Below are 14,359 nucleotides of genomic sequence, written 5' to 3'. Positions count from 1 at the left end.
CTGGTCGGTGCAGACTCGGTGGGCCGAAGGGCCTGTTTCCACGCTGTATCTCCAAACTAAACTAAAAAAACTAAATGGCATTGAAGCCAAACAGTGAGGTGTGGGGCAATGTTACTGGAACATGGCACAGAGTGGTGCATTCTCGTTTATTATTGTCATGTGTACCGAGGTACAGTGAAAAGCTTTTTTGTTGCGCATTATCCAGTCAGCAAAAAGACTATGCATGATTACACTCAAGTGTACAGATACAGGATAAAGGGAATAACATTTTGTGCAAATTAAAGTCTGATTAAAGATAGTCTCAGGGTCTTCAATGAGGCAGATGGTAGGGTAGGACCACTCTCTGGTTGGTGTCGCGATGGTTCTATTGTCTGATAACAGCTGGGAAGAAACTGTCCCTGAATCTGGAGGTGTGTGCTTTCACACTTCTGTACCTCCTGCCAGATGGCAGAGGGGAGAAGAGGGAGTGAGATCTTGCTTGAGTGAAGATGGACAATGTGAGACTAGACCCTGCCACTTCTGACCGGCAAATGTTCCCTGTTAGTGACAAGGTGTCAAGCCGGAAAGGGTACAGAGAAGATTTACGAGGATGTTGCCAAGACTCAAGGGTCTGAGCTAAAGGGAGAGGAGGTTGAGCAGGCTGGGTCTCTGTTCCATGGAGCGCAGGGGGATGAGGGGTGATCTTATAGAGGTGTATAAAATCATGAGAGGAATAGATTGGTTAGACGCACAAAGTCTCTTGCCCAGAGTAGGTGAAGCGAGAACTAGAGTGTAGAGGTTTAAGGTGAAGCGGAAAAGATTTAATAGGAATCTGAGGGGTAACTTTTACACACAAAGGGTGGTGGGTGTATGGAACTAGCTGCTGGAGGAGGTAGTAGAGGCAGGGACTATCACAATGTTTAAGAAACAATTAGCCAGGTACATGTATAGGACAAGTTTAGAGGGATATGGGCCAAATGCAGGCAGGTGGGGACTAGGGTAGCTGGGACATGTTGGTCAGTGTGGGCAAGTTGGGCTGAAGGGCCTGTTTACATGGGACTATGACTGTCACTTGCCTGGAGAAAAAAAAAGCTGTGTTCAAAAAAAACATCTCTGACATGTAATTGCAGAATGACTGAAATAATGGAACAGGAAATGCTGGGAATTATATAATAACAAGAAACTGCAGTTGCTGGTTTATACCGCAGATAACCATAACACGCTGGAGTAACTCAGCAGGTCAGACAGCAATGTGTGTAGGAAAGAACTGCAGATGCTGGTTTAAAACGAATGTAGACACAAAATGCTGGAGTGACTCAGTGGGCCAGGCAGCAATCTCTGGAGAGAAGGAATGGGTGAATGTATCCGGTAGGCGGCGCGACTCTCGTCAGCAGCGGCCTCTGCAGTCCGTCTGCGTTTTTATTATTTTATGTCTATGTTTTTATGTAGTTTTTGTTATTTTTGTTGGGGTATGTGTGTGGGGGGTAACTTTTAAATCTCTCCCTGCACGAGAGACCCGACCTTTTCTTTGTCGGGTCTCCGTTGTCGTTGGGGCTGCAACGAGGAGCGGCCTCCAACAGGAAGACCGGGGGCTGTGGTGCCGACTACTCACCTCACCGTCGCGGAGCTGGCCGAGTCCAGAGTGGGTGGAGCTGTGGTGGACGCTGCTGCGACCCGACCCCCGGAGCTTCGGAGGCTGCAACTGCGGGTTTGGCGGACGGCGGCACCGGGAGCCCGCGGGTCCCTGGAGGGAGACCGCTTTTCGGGGCTTCCGCAGCGGCGACTTCTCCCGCCCGAGTTGCGGGGTTGAAGAGCTCCTGGAGCGGGGCCTTACAGCACCGCCCCGCGCGGCTGGGAATGGCGGCGGGTCTCTGCGAGCGCACGCCGATGGATGTTTATGTAAATTATGTTGTGTCTTGGGTCTATTTGTTTGTAATGTATGGCTGCAGAAACGGCATTTCGTTTGGACCTCAAGGGGTCCAAATGACAATAAATTGAATTGAATTGAATTGAAATGATGCTGCCTGTCCCATCAATAAATGGTGCTCTTTTCAGAGTATGCCTGCTCTAACATGTATTTTCAGCACAATGACAGTGACCAGCTGGGCGAGACTGTGGCGCAGCTGGTAGAGATGCTGCCTCTCAGCACCAGAGACCTGGGTTCGATCCTGACCTAGGATGCTGTCGTTGTGGAGTTTGCACGTTCTCCCTGTGACCGGATGGGTTTCCTTCGGGTGCCCTGGTTTCCTCCAGTGTCCCAAAGACGTGCGGGTTTACAGGTTGACTGTCCTCTGTGAAAATAGTCCTGAGTGTATACAGAGTGGATGTGAAAGTAGGATCACTTAGAACTAGTGTGAACTGATAAATTATGGTCAGCATGTTCCCATATGGTATCTCTAAACAAAAATAAGGCGTGTTATTCCTGCCATCATGGCCAACATGTACAGTGCCCTCCATAATGTTTGGGACAAAGACCCATCATTTATTTATTTGCCTCTGTACTCCACAATTTGAGGTTTGTATTGGAAAAAAAATCATTTTATTAAAGGGAATTTTTATACATTTTGGTTTCACTATGTAGAAATTACAGCTGTGTTTATACATAGTCCCCCCCCCCCCCCCCCCCCCTCCCATTTCAGGGCAACTTAATGTTTGGGACACATGGTTTCACAGGTATTTGTAATTGCTCAGGTGTGTTTAATTGCCTCCTTAATGCAGGTGTAAGAGAACTCTCAGCACCTAGTCTTTCCTCCGCTATTTGAGATTTGTAATAGAAAAAAATCACATGTGGTTAAAGTGCACATTGTAAGACTTTAATAAAGGCCATTTTTATACATTTTGCTTTCACTTGATCATTGATCGGGCTTTACTGGACTTTATATTGTACTAAATGTTATTCCCTTTATCCTGCATCGGTACATTGTAAATGGCTCGATAGTAATCATGTATTGTCTTTCCGATGACTGGAACATGTGCCTCGGTACATGTGACAATAAACTAAACTAAGGGTCTCGACCAGAAACATCACCCATTCCTTCTATCCAGGGATGCTGCCAGTGCCGCTGAGTTACTCCAGCATTTTGTGTCTGTCTTCAAACTCCTCTCTTCCAGCTAACATTCCCCCCCCCCCCCCCTCTCCCCCCACCACCACAATCAGTCTGCAGAAGGGCCCAGACATAAAACATCACCTATCCATGGTGGCTGGGATGCAGGGAGGTGAAATGTTCCAGTGAAACACAAGTTAATTTTCTACAACGCCAATTAATATATTAAATCAAATTGCTTCAACCTGCATTGATAGGCCCAGAGGTTCTTGGTAATGTCTTGCACTGTGCAACTTGCACTGTGGCATGACAGTAGGTGTAAATAACTTAAAAGACAGAAAATACTCAGCAAGTCAGGGCGTATCTGTGGAAAGGGGAGAACGTTTCCAGATGGGGCAGAATGGTGGCACAGGGGTAGAGTCGCTGCCTTGTAGCGCCAGAGACCCAGGTTCGATCCTGACCACGGGTGCTTGTCTGTACGGAGTTTGTCCGTGTGTTCGTACGGAATTGTGACCACGTGAGTTTCCCCCAGGTGCTCCGGTTTCCTCCCACACTCCAAAGACGTACAGATTTGTACATTAATTAGCTTAGTTGAGGATCGTAAATTGTCCTTGGTGTGCACGATAGTGCTAGTGTAGGGGGGGTCGCTAGTCGGTGAGGGCTCGATGGGCCGAAGGGCCTGATTCTGTGCTTTATCTCTAAACAAAACTTTTAAAAAATGGAGTTAGAAAACTGAGTGATTAACCCAATTTCTCTCTCCACAATTGTCGCCTGACCTGCTGAGTGATTCCAACATTTTTTATTTTTATATTTCACGTTTCAGCATCTACAGTTGTTTTGATTTTCAATTTTATGCCATTAGAAAGCCGGATACTATTTCGCTGAATGCTTGTGTTCAGTCTGCCAAGGCCAACTGGATCTCCTGGTTGCTAACCCTTTCGACTCCCCTTCCCATTCCCACACTGACCTTTCTGCCCTGGGCCTCCTCCATTGTCAGAGTGAGGCCATACGCAAACCGGAGGAACAGCACCTCATTTGGTTAGCTTACAATCAAATTCTCCAATTTGGGGTAATTGCCAACATCCCCTTCCTTCGCCAACTCCTGTCCCCCCTCTCTCCCCTGTGCCCCGGCTAGAAACATAGAAAATAGGTGCAGGAGTAGGCCCTTCGAGCCTGCACCGCCATTCAATATGATCATGGCTGATCATCCAACTCAGTATCCTGTACCTGCCTTCTCTCCATACCCCCTGATCCCTTTAGCCACAAGGTCCACATCTAACTCCCTCTTAAATATAGCCAATGAACTGGCCTCAACTACCTTCTGTGGCAGAGAGTTCCAGAGATTCGCCACTCTCTGTGTGAAAAATGTTTTCCTCATCTCGCTCCTAAAAGATTTCCCCCCTATCCTTAAACTGTGACCCCTTGTTCTGGACTTCCCCGACATCGGGAACAATCTTCCTGCATCTAGCCTGTCCAACCCCTTAAGAATTTTGTAAGTATCTATAAGATCCCCCCTCAATCTTCTAAATTTCTAGACTCGCACCTATTTCTCCCCTCCCCCTCCCTTTCATTCCTCCGGCCTCACAATCCCAATCTCTTCACTCCTTTATCTCTGGCTTTAGTCAGAGGTACAGATACCCGATCTTGCTTTGTTTTGAATAGAAGGTGACCAGAGATAACTGGCATCCACACTGAGATACATGGAGCACTTAGCGTTTGGCTTAGGAGTAAACTATTAAAAGTTGTAACGTTAATAGCTTCTGTAAAAACCCATAATGGTGTTTGTCAGGAAATGCCAATACATAAACAACGAGATTTTGTTTTAAAACGGAAATATTATTTAAAACCGGTTCATTTCTGTGGAATTCTGTGCCACCGAAGGCTGTGGAGGCCAAGACAATGGATATATGTAGGGCAGAGGTAGATAGATTCTTGATTAGTACGGGCGTCAGGGGTTACGGGGAGAAGGCTGGAGAATTGGGTTAGCAGGGAGAAATAGATCAGCCATAATTTAATGGCGTAGTAGACTTGATGGGCCGAATGGCCTAATACTGCTGCTATCGCTTATCATCTCATGATCTTCTGTTTGTTTAGGTATCCTCTACTCCAGCATTACTGAAGAAAAGCTGCGTATCGCCCAATGTCCACCCATTTCAAAATGGCACGAGTGCTTTGACGGCCTCAACTGGTGACCACAAGCTTGGTCCCTTTTGCATTGCAGTTAACCAAGTAAGTCAACACTCTCGGATTCTGGGTTGGAATCTTGCAGGGTTCCATGTGTTAAGGCTTCATCTTTTCCATTGCACTGAGGTTATTCGTATTAAGAATGGGAAGTCAACATTGTGTCATGGTCATTCTCTTTTGTCAGCCATCTAAACGTCAGGGATCAAAACCCAAATTGCTGGAAGGGCATAGAAACATAGGTGCAGGATTAGGCCATTCGGCCCTTTGAGCCAGCACCCCATTCAATATGATCGTGCCTGATCACCTAAAATCAGAACCCCGTTCTTGCTTTTCCCCCATATCCCTTGATTCCTTTAGTCCTAAGAGCTAAATCTAACTCTCTCTTGAAAACATCCAGTGAATTAGCCTCCATTGCCTTCTGTGGCAGAGAATTCCACAGTCTCACAACTCTCTGGGTGATAAAGCTTTTCCTCATCAGTTCTAAATGGCCTACCCCTTATTTTTAAACTGTGATCCCTGGTTCTAAACTCCCCCAACATCGGGAACATTTTTCCTGCATCTAGCATCCATCTAAATTCCATTGAATACCCATTCTTTCATCATACGTCAGTCCCGCCACCCTCAGCAGAGGGTGAGGCAGCGGTTGAGTTGCTGCCTCACAGTGACAGAGGACTCGTGTTCGATCATGACTATGGGTGGTGTCTGTACGGTGTTCGTACGTACTCCCCATGACCCTGTGGGTTTTCTCCGGGTGCTCCGGTTTCCTCCCACATTTCAAAGCCGTGCGGGTTTGCAGGTTGATTGGCTTCTGTAAATTGTCCCTAGTGTGTTGGATAGAACTAGTGTACAGACAGCACCCACAGTCAGGATCGAACCCAGGATCGAACCTGCGACTCCGTGCTGCCGAAGGGCAAGGTACCTGATTCTCCCTCTGTCTGACTTGTACTTGAGCCAAAGAAACACTTGCATATTTTCTCATATTACTTTGTATGCATTACGCTGAACACCTAAATGTCAAGGTACAGAAGTATCACAGAAGATAGACACAAAATGCTGGAGTGACTCAGCAGCTCAGGGAGCATCTCTGGAAGGTGACGTTTTGGATCGAGAACCTTCTTGGAACGATCACAATGTATCTTCTTCAAAGTATCACAGTTGATCATCTCAGTAGTTGTATAATTATCTTAGCAGTTACAGTTTAGTTTATTGTCACGTGTACCGAGGTACAGTGAAAAGCTTTTGTTGCGTGCAATCCAGTTAGCAGAAAGACAATAGATGATTACATGATTACAATCGGGCCATTTACAATGTATAGATACATAATGAGGGAATAACGTTTAGTGCAAGGTTATGCCAGCAAAGTTCGATCGAGGATAGCCCGAGGGTCACCAAAGAGGTAGATACTGTCGTAGGTACACAAAATTGCTGGAGGAACTCAGCGGGTGCAGCAGCATCTATGGAGCGAAGGAAATAGGCGACGTTTCGGGCCGAAACCCTTCTTCAGACTGATGGGGGGTGGGGAAAGAAAGAAGGAAAAAGGGAGGAGGAGGAGCCCGAGGGCGGGCGGATGGGAGGGTGGGAGGAGACAGCTAGAGGGTGAAGGAAGGGGAGGGGACAGCACAGGCTAGCCAAATTGGGGGAATTCAATGTTGATGCCATAAGGGCGCAAGGACCCCAGACGGAATATGAGGTGCTGTTCCTCCAATTTCCGCTGTTGCTCACTCTGGCAATGGAGGAGACCCAGGACAGAGAGGTCGGATTGGGAATGGGAGGGGGAGTTGAAGTGCTGAGCCACCGGGAGGTCATGTAGGTTAAGGCGGACTGAGCGGAGGTGTTCGGCGAAACGGTCGCCCAACCTACGCTTGGTCTCACCGATGTAAATTAGCTGACATCTAGAGCAGCGGATGCAGTAGATGAGGTTGGAGGAGATACAGGTGAACCTTTGTCGCACCTGGAACGACTGCTTGGGACCTTGAATGGAGTCGAGGGGGGAGGTGAAGGGACAGGTGTTGCATTTCTTGCGGTTGCAACGGAAAGTGCCCGGGGAGGGGGTGGTGCGGGAGGGAAGGGAAGAATTGACGAGGGAGTTGCGGAGGGAGCGGTCTTTGCGGAAGGCAGACATGGGGGGAGATGGGAAGATGTGGCGAGTGGTGGGGTCACGTTGGAGGTGGTCGTAGTTCAGCTCTGCTCTCTGGTTGCGGTAGGTTGAGTCAGTTGCCTGATAACAGCTGGGAAGAAATTAATAATGGATTGTAGATTTGCCTCCGTGGTTAGCCCGCAAATAGTCGCCTTTATTTGGACATTTTGCTCCAGCGGGCCTCATGTTTACCCGTGTTGTGCTCTGCAGCTGTTGACTTTTGGGTCTTCAATTTGCTGTAAGTTTGCGAGGAACAGCAATATTGTGACTGGGCACAAAATGCTGGGGTAACTCAGGGGCACAGGCAGCATCTCTGGAGAAAAGGAATGGATGACGTTTCAGGTCAAGCCCCTTCTTCAGACTGATGTCAAGGGAGTGGGCGGGACAGATAGAATGCAGTCGGGGACAGTAATGCCCCTGTCCCACTTAGGAAACCTGAACGGAAACCTCTGGAGACTTTGCGTCCCACCCAAGGTTTCTGTGCGGTTCCTGGAGGTTTTTGTCAGTCTCCCTACCTGCTTCCATTACCTGCAACCTCCGGGAACCGTACGGAAACCTTGGGTGGGGCGCAAAGTCTTCAGAGGTTTCCGTTCAAGTTTCCTAAGTGGGACAGGGGCATTATAGAGTGGTGGAGGAACTGGGAAGGGGGAGGGGATGGAGAGAGAGGGTAAGCAAGAACTACTTGAAGTTAGAACCAGCATCTGCAGTTCTTTCCTACAAACCAGCATCTGCAGTTCTTTCCTACATCTAATTTCAAATAGCCCTTGCTTTCCCTCTCTCTCCACCCCCTCCCCCTTCCCAGTTCTCCCACCAGTCTTACTGTCTCCGACTACATTCTATCTCTGTCCCGCCCACTCCCCTGACGTCAGTCTGAAGAAGGGTCTCGACCTCAAACGTCACCCGCTCCTTCTCTCCAGAGATGCTGCCTGTCCCGCTGAGTTACTCCAGCATTTTGTGTCTACCTTTCGATTTCAACCAGCATCTGCAGTTCTTTCCCGCAGCAATATTGTGACTCTGGCTTCTGAGAAAGCCAATGTCAGGGATGTGAAAGCCCTTGGCACAATTTTGGCACAAAACTAAAGTAGCTTTTATATTCGATCATAGGATGTGGACATTTGCTGACTAGGCCAGTATTTATTATTCAAACCAGAACTAAGTGCCTGGCCAAGCGCAGCACACAGGAACAGGCCACTTGGCCCACTATTTCTGGGCTAGGCTAATTAAATACCAACCGTATAATTGGGTATTGGTTTATTATTGTCACGTGTACCGAGATTTTATTTAGTTTCGTTTAGAGATACAGCACGGAAACAGGCCGCTCGGCCCACCAGGTCCGCGACGACCAGTGATCTCCGCGCACTATCATTGCCATGCACGCGCTGGGGGCAATTTCCATTTAGACCATGTCAATTAACCTCCGAACCTGAACGTCTTTGGAGTGTGGGAGAAAACTGGAGATCTTGGTGAAAATGCATGCAGGTCACCGGGAGAACGTGCAAACTCCGTACAGATAGCACCCATAGTCTGGATCGAACCCGGGTCTCCGGCCCTGTAAGTGTGTGCTACGTTTGTGTGCTTTCCAATCAAATCTGGTAACGCTGCACATGAATACAATCAGGACATACACGATTGAAATCTTTCTTGGACTATTTAACTGGCCAATTGAATGCTTTAAATTGGAAGCCATCAGAAGATTGTAATAACAAAAAACCGCATAGTTGAGTTTTAGTTTATCATCTTCTGTCCAAAGTCTTGGCAGGTTCTGTTCTCTGTGTTTATGGTTGAAGTATTTACACTGTGACTTATCTACAACTGTGAGGTGATTGTGCTACAGTTTACAGTAATATAATGACTAAGTTACTGGGTCAGTATCTAGAGATCTGGGTGATTGATACCGCCTCCAATACCACCAGTACTGCTGATAATTACAGTTTGTATCTCAGTAATAGTTGCCATGGAACAGCTGGATTGTCAATTAAAAAGCACTAAAGTCCGTTCATGCACAGTTTGGCCTAACAAGTGATCTTGGATTCACAGCAATGAATCTGATGGGCTCTTAACTGCACTCTGATATGGCAATCCACTAAGTTCAAGGGCAGGTGGAGATTGCGGATAAAGGCTGGCCTTGCCACTGATGACTACATCCTGTTCAAGTGCAAATAAAAGAAACCGACTCATAGATTGGATATTGTCTGTGAAGACCAACGGTTGAAATTCTGGAGACAGGCACAAAGTGCCGGGGTAACTCAGCGGGACAGGCCGCATCTCTTGAGGGAAGGAATGTGTGACGTTTCTTCAGATCCCAACCCGAGACGTCACCCGTTCTTTCTCTCGGGAGTTGCTGCCTGTCTCGCTGAGTTCCTCCGCCATTTTCATAGAGTGATACAATGTGGAAACAGGTCCTTCGGCCCAACTAGTCTAACCTGCCTGCGCTTGGTCCATATTCCTCCAAACTTGTCCTATCCATAAATTTTGTATCTATCATCAATTTATCTGTAGACCGACATCTGCAGTTCCTTCTTACAGGTTAAAATTCTCGAGTGGCATTTCATTCAAACTGCACGGAATGAACCCACATCCAATAGAAGGTGCTCCCACTTAAATATGTGAAGGCAGGCATTGAAGACTGTGGTCACACGATGAGCGTTTAATGTCCCTGGGTCTGTACTCGCTGGAGTTTAAAAGGTTGAGGGGGGACCTCATTGAAACTTACTGAATAGTAAAAGTCCTGGATAGAGGAGATCGACTTTACTTTGGAGTGGAAACAGGCCCTTCGGCCCACTGTCTCTGTGCTGACCAGTGATAACTGTACCGTAGCACTATCCTGCACAATAGGGACAAATTATAATTTATGAAAGCCAATTAACCTACAAACCTGTATGTCTTTGGAGTGTGGGAGGAAACCGGTGCACCCGGAGAAAACCCACATGGTCACAGGGAGAACCGAAATCCAGGATTGAACCCAGGCCTCTGGCGCTGTAAGGCAGCAACTCTGCCACTGCGCCACTATGCCGAACCCTCATTTGGATGTGGAGAGGATGTTACCACTTGTTGGAGAGTTGAGGACCAGAGGTCATAGCCTCAGGATAAAAGGACATGCCTTTAGAAAGGAACTAAGGAGGAATTTCTAGTAAAAGTTGACCAATTTTTACTGATTGGTGAGGATCAGTCATGATCACAGTGAATGGCGGTGCTGGCTCGAAGGGCCGAATGGCCTACTCCTGCACCTATTGTCTATTGTAATGCTTCCAGCGCCTTCATGGTCGGCTGCAGGAGGTGCCCCCCTGGGACACAAAGATGGCCGGGCAAGGAGAGGGATGTGGGCGTCGACCCGAAACATCACCCAATCCTTCTCTCCAGAGATGCTGCCTGTCCCGCTGAGATAGTCCAGCTTTTTGTGTATATCTTCAGTTTAAACCAGTTCGTTCCAACACAATAATGATAGAAAATTGGTCAATGAACATTAAATAAAATTGAGCTAACTGGCACGGAGAGGGGAGAGTTTACGGTGAGAGGGACAAAGTATAAAGCACATGTTTGCAATGTTTTTTTACACAGGAAGTTGTGGGTGCCTGGAAAGTGCTGCTATGGGTGTCACCGTATGCCATGTTGTCACTTGCGGGCAGAGCACCAAGGCAAATTGGTGCTATGAGAATGCAGGGTGACTTGGACAGGTTAGGTGAGTGGGAAGATGCAGTTTAATGTGGATAAATGTGAGGTTATCCACTTTGGTAGCAAAAAAAGGAAGACAGATTATTATCTAAATGGTGTAAGGTTGGGAAAAGGGGTAGTACAACGGGATCTGGGGGTCCTTGTTAATCAGTCAATGAAAGTAAGCATGCAGGTACAGCAGGCAGTGAAGAAAGCGAATGGCATGTTGGCCTTCATAACAAGAGGAGTTGAGTATAGGAGCAAAGAGGTCCTTCTGCAGTTGTACAGGGCCCTCGTGAGACCACACCTGGAGTATTGTGTGCAGTTTTGGTCCCCTAATTTGAGGAAGGACATTCTTGCTATTGAGGGAGTGCAGCGTAGGTTTACAAGGTTAATTCCCGGGATGGCGGGACTGTCATATGCTGAGAGAGTGGAGACGCTGGGCTTGAATACTCTGGAGTTTAGAAGGATGAGAGGAGATCTTCTTGAAACATATAAGATTATTTAAGGGTTTGGACACGCTAGAGGCAGGAAACATGTTCTGATGTTGGGGGAGTCCAGAACCAGGGACTACAGTTTAAGAATAAGAGGTAAGCCATTTAGAACGGAGACGAGGAAACACTTTTCCACACAGAGTTGTGAGTCTGTGGAATTCTCTGCCTCAGAAGGCAGTGGAGGCTGGTTCTCTGGATACTTTCAAGAGAGAGCTAGATAGGGCTCTTAAATCTGGGGTTATGGGGAGAAGGCAGGAACGGGGTACTGATTGGGGATAATCAACCATGATCATATTAAATGGCCGTGCTGGTTCGAAGGGCCGAATGGCCTACTCCTGCACCTATTGTCTATTGTCAAATTCTTTGTATGTGAATACTTGGCCAATAAACTTATTCATTCATTCGGATACGATAGTGGTGTTAGGGAGGCTTTAGATAGGCACATGGATATTCTGGGAATGGAGGGGTGTGGACCGTGTGTGAGCAAATGTGGTTAGTTTATCTTGCGTTCTTGTTCGGCACAGACATTATGAGCTGAAGGGCCTGTTCCTATGCTGTCCTTTTCTCAGGTCTACATTTTAAATGTGTAATCTACAGGTTTGGGGGGGGGGGGTCGGACGCATAACTTGTGGGTGCTACAGGGATCGGTGCTGGTGCCTCAACTATTTGTAATCTATTCTCTGTACCTCGGTACACACGACAATCAATTAAACTCGACTAGACTAGACTCAAGATAGACACAAAATGCTGGAGTAACTCGACTCAAATCTGTATTGATAGTTTGGTGAAGGAACGGAGAGGAAACTTGGTAAAAATGGTCGACTTTTACTATCGCAACATTTAAGAAACATTCAGACAGGTACATGGATAGGACAGGTTTCGAGGGATATGGGCCATATGCAGGCAGGAGGGACTAGATTAGATGGGGCATGTTGGTCGGTATGGGCAAGTTGGGCTGAAGAGCCTGTTTCCACACTGGATGACTCTATGGTAAAATTGGCCAATTTCAAAAATTGGGTAATTTTGGATATTGGATAGATTTGCTGACAACACAACAATAGATGGGGACGTGACTTGTGCTGTTCTAGAGATGCCTGAAGTTGTTGTTCAGTTTTACGCAGTAATACTGTAACATTGACGTGATTATCCCGCTGTTCTTGGTGCGTATAACACCAGGCCGTTTGAGTGACATGATCAGGTTTACTAAAAAATAATTATAAATTAATTTAGGGTGGCAATGTGGCACAGCGATAGAACTGCTGCCTTACAGCGCCATAGACACGGGTTCGATCCTGAGTACGGACGCCGTCTGTATGGAGTTTGTACGTTCTCCCTGTGACCAAGTGGTTATCTCCGGGTGCTCCGGCTTCCTCCCACACTACAAAAACGTACGGGTTTGTATGCTAATTGGCTTTGGTAAATAAAATTGTAGATTGTCCCTAGTGTGTAGGGTAGTGCTAGTTCACGGGGATCACTGGTCGACACGGATTCGGTGGGCCGAAGGGTCTGTATCTGCGCTGTATCTCTGAACCAAACTAAACTAAATGCCTGAAATTGTTGTTCTGTTTTATGCAGGAATAACATTGACCTGATTATTTTGCTGCTGATGGTGCAAAAAACACCAAGACATTTGATTGAAGTTTTCAGGTTTACTATAAATTAAGCATTGTGCAGTATGCCATTTGTTTTTATCTGCGTTTTTGAAGGAAAGTAGGTAGATTTTTGTCTCCGGCTGCTCTTGATATTTTCTAATTGCATTGCCTTGTAATCTCCCCTGTGATGAAGCTGTTGGGTGTGCAGCATTTAAATTTGCATTGGATCTTCATCTGAATGTAACGATCATATTGTTGATTACAAGTTCACAAATTATAGGAATAGAATTAGGCCATTCGGCCCATCGAGTCTATTCTCCGCCATTCAATCATGGCTGATTTCGGCCACCTAATCCCATTTTCCTGCCTTCTCCCTATAACCCTTGGCACACGTTCTAATCACAAATTTGTCTATCTCTGCCTTAAAAATATCCACTAACATGGCCTCCACAACCCTCTGTGGCAATGAGTTCCACAGATTAACTACCCTCTGACTAAAGAAGTTCCTCCTTTCTAAAAGAGCGCCCTTTAATTCTCAAGCTATGGCCTCTGGTCCTGGACTCTCCCATCCTTTCCACATCCACTCTATGCCTTTCATTATTCTGTAAGTTTCAATGAGGTCCCCCCTCAACCTTCTAAACACCAGCGAGTAGAGGCCCAGTGCTGTCAAACGCTCATCATATGCTAACCCACTCATTCCTCAGATATGTGGCCCAAATTTGCTCACAGTACTCCAAATGTGGCCTGACCAGAGCCTTATAGACCATTACATCTCTATTTTTGTATTCTTGTCCTCTTGATATAAATGCTCACATTGAATTTGCCTTCCTTGCTACCGAATATTACGATTAAAACTAGATAAAGAAGGTATCGCCGGTGTGGACAAGGTGGGGCGAAGGGCCTGTTTCCACACTTTATCCCTCTATAAGTTAAATCTCTTTCCATTAATCTGGAAGGTTTGAAGGGCAGTTTTAATGCAGCATTTTTCTCGTCTAAATGAGCAGTCCCCGTCTGGGATAAGTTCAAATTAATATAAAAGCAGGAATGTAATGTGGAGGCTTTATAAGGTGCTAGTCGGGCCACATTTGGAATATAGTGAGCGTTTTTGGGCCCCATATCCCAGGAGGGATGTGCTAGCGTTGGAGAGGATCCAGAGGAGGTTTGCGACAATCATCCTGGGGTTGATTGGGTTAATGCACGATGAGCGTTTGACTGCACTGAGCCTGTACTCGCTGGTGTTTAGCAGGGTGAGGGGGGGACCTTATTGAAACTTACCAA

The 14,359-nt window shown here is 46.8% G+C and overlaps 1 protein-coding gene across 1 annotated transcript in view; it reads left to right on the top strand.

Annotated features, from left to right (window-relative positions):
- Positions 1-14,359, top strand: part of lrrc8d (leucine rich repeat containing 8 VRAC subunit D) — an 80,643-nt gene that overhangs the window by 17,860 nt on the left and 48,424 nt on the right. Inside the window, exon 2 of the mRNA XM_033028992.1 lies at positions 5,118-5,252. The gene's annotated coding sequence lies outside the window, so the exon portion shown is untranslated. The remainder of the gene's footprint in view (positions 1-5,117; positions 5,253-14,359) is intronic.

Source organism: Amblyraja radiata, chromosome 10, assembly GCF_010909765.2.
Source record: "Amblyraja radiata isolate CabotCenter1 chromosome 10, sAmbRad1.1.pri, whole genome shotgun sequence".
NCBI classification, from domain to species: Eukaryota; Metazoa; Chordata; class Chondrichthyes; order Rajiformes; family Rajidae; genus Amblyraja; species Amblyraja radiata.
Note: the sequence above shows the minus strand (reverse complement) of the source record. Positions and strands in the feature narration are given on the sequence as shown.